At 34.3% G+C, this 2,783-nt stretch overlaps 1 non-coding gene across 1 annotated transcript; it reads left to right on the forward strand.

Moving 5' to 3' along the window:
- Nucleotides 1-1,787: 1,787 nt before the first annotated feature.
- On the forward strand, nucleotides 1,788-1,922 carry LOC120227208. The gene has a single exon (XR_005527204.1). It is a non-coding gene; the product is annotated as a U4 spliceosomal RNA (small nuclear RNA).
- Nucleotides 1,923-2,783: the final 861 nt, after the last annotated feature.

Raw genomic sequence — 2,783 nt, forward strand, 5'->3', positions numbered from 1 at the left:
CCAATGTATATTCTTCTTTCCTTTGTCACAGAATAATTGATGACATACATGTGGGTTTATCCCTGGAGTCTCTATTCTGCTCCATTGATCTATGTATCTACACTGTTTTGAGTACTACAGCTTTACAGTATAATCTTGAAATCTGGAATTGAAATACCTCCTGTTTTGTTCTTTCTTAAGATTATTTTGGCTATTCAGTCTTTTGTGGTTCCAAAAAAACTTTAATATTGTTTGTTCTAGTTCTGTGAAAATTTCTGTTGGTATTTTGATAAGGATTGCTTTGTATATGTAGATCGCTTTGGGTAGTATGGACATTTTAACAATATCAGTTCTTACAATCTATAAGCATGGAATGTTTTCCATTTCTCTGTGTCATCTTTAATTTCTTTCATCAATATTTTATATAGTTTTCAGAGTACAGCTCTTTTACCTCTTTGGTTAAGTTTATTCCTAGGTATTTTACACTTTTTGGTGCAATTGTAAATGGAATTGTTTTCTTAATTTGTCTTTCTGCTACTTAATTAGTAGATAGTAATGCTACTGATTTTCTAGATATTAATTTTGTATTCTGCAACTTTACTGAATTCATTTATGAATTTATTCACTTCTAAAATTTTTTGGGTGGAATCTTTAGGGTTTTTTTATGTATAGTATCATGTCATCTGCAAATAGTGACAGTTTAACCTCTTTCTTACCAATATGGATGCCTCTTATTTCCTTTTCCTGTCTGATTGTTATGATTAAGACTTCTAGTACTGTACTGAATAAAAGTGGTGAGAGTAGACATCTTTGTCTTCTCCTGACCTTAGAGTGAAAGCTCTCAGTTTTTCACCATCACATGTGATATTAGTTGTGAATAGACCTTTTTCCAAAGAAGACATACAGATGGCCAACAGGTACATGAAAAGATGCTCAACGTAACTACTTATCAGTGCAATGCAAATCAAAATCACCATGAGATACCACCTTACACCCATAAAGAAGGCAACAGGTAAGTGTTGGCAAGAACGTGAAGGAAAGGGAACTCTTGTACATTGTTGGTGGGAACGTAAATTGGCATAGCCACTATGGAAAAACAGTTTGGAGGTTCCTCAAAAAATTAAAAGTAGGGGTGTATGGGGGACTCAGTCAGTTAAGAGTTTGACTTCAGTTCAGGTCATGATCTCATGGTTCATGAGTTCAAGCCCTATGTTGGGCTCTGTGCTGACAGCTCAGAGCCTGAAGCCTGCTTTGGATTCTGTGTCTCCCTCTCTCTCTGCTCCTCCACCACTCGTGCTCTGTCTCTTTCTCTCTCTCAAAAATAAATAAATAAATAAATAAATACATAAATAAATAAATAAACAAACATTAAAAAATTTAAAAGTAGAACTACAATATGAGCCAACAATCTCACTTTTCTGTACATAACCAAAGTAAATGAAATCAGTATCTCAAAAAGATATTTACATCTGCATGTTTATTGATGCCTTAAAAACAATAGACAGGACACAGAAACAACCTAAGAGTCTGTCAATGGATAAAAGAATTAATAATGGCATATATATGTATACAAGTGTATATATGTGTGTGTGTGTGTGTGTGTGTATAGTATGTATATAATGTATAATATATATAATGTATATATACATATACAGCATAATGTGTATATATATATAGTATAGTTCACATATATCTGTATATAATTCAGCTGTATATTTAAAAAAGGAGGAAATCTTGCCATTTGGAACAATATGGATGAGCTCTGAGGTCATTATATTAAACGAAAAAAATCAGACAAAGACAAATACAACTTTGTGCGATAGCACTATTATAGCCAATGAGGTTTATCCGAGGCACGATTATTGCTAATAGACAAAGACAAATACTATATGACCTCACTTATATGTATATATAAAAAATTAAATATTAAAAATTGAACTCAGCGAAAAAATGCAAAAGATGTTCCTATTTCTGCAAAATATTCACTGATTTCCAAACAGATTTTCAAACGAAATTATAAAAAGCATTCTCGGGGAGCCTGGGTGGCTTAGTCGGTTAAGCGTCCGACTTTCGCTTAGGTCATGATCTCGCGGTTTGTGGGTTCGAGCCCCGCGTCGGGCTCTGTGCTGACTGCCAGCTCAGAGCCTGGAGCCTATTTCAGAGTCTGTCACTCCCTCTCTCTCTGACCCTCGCCTGCTCTCTCTCTCTCTCTCTTCTAGAAATAAATAAAACATTTAAAAAAATAAAAATAAAAAAATAAATAGCATTCTCATATTTTGGGTGCTTATTTTACTGCCTTATAACCTTCTATAGTGTATCTATTTCCAAATTTAAGTGATATTTATTTGATTCCAAAACAAATTTATTCACTGCACAACCTTTCAATCTAGGTCTACACTTACCAGCTATTAAGAACCTCTGTAGTAACATTTCATGCTGTGGAAGTGTGAAATGTAGCTTCCCCAGAGAGAGAAGAAGCTTGTTAAGATAGAATTCAATTACTGTCCCTGTTGGTCTAGGCATCAGAACCTGTCATTTAATATTTGGTACTGCTCATCTGTTCATATGACCCGGTTATCCACAAATATCAGTACCTGAAAATGTTCCATACCTTGCTAATTTGCAAATAACAACAACAACAAAAATCTGTTGCAAGATGCTGAATCTTCACTCTAACGTTTTCTCCATCCAGCCATACTCTCAAAACTCTGAGGAATATGCTATAGATAATGATGGGTTTCCAGTCGGTTTTCACAAAATATTTGATGATGACCTTTGGAGAGTTTGAAAAGACAGTCTACACA

Source organism: Hyaena hyaena, unplaced genomic scaffold (assembly GCF_003009895.1).
Source record: "Hyaena hyaena isolate Hyena2069 unplaced genomic scaffold, ASM300989v1 scaffold_2085, whole genome shotgun sequence".
Classification (NCBI taxonomy): Eukaryota; Metazoa; Chordata; class Mammalia; order Carnivora; family Hyaenidae; genus Hyaena; species Hyaena hyaena.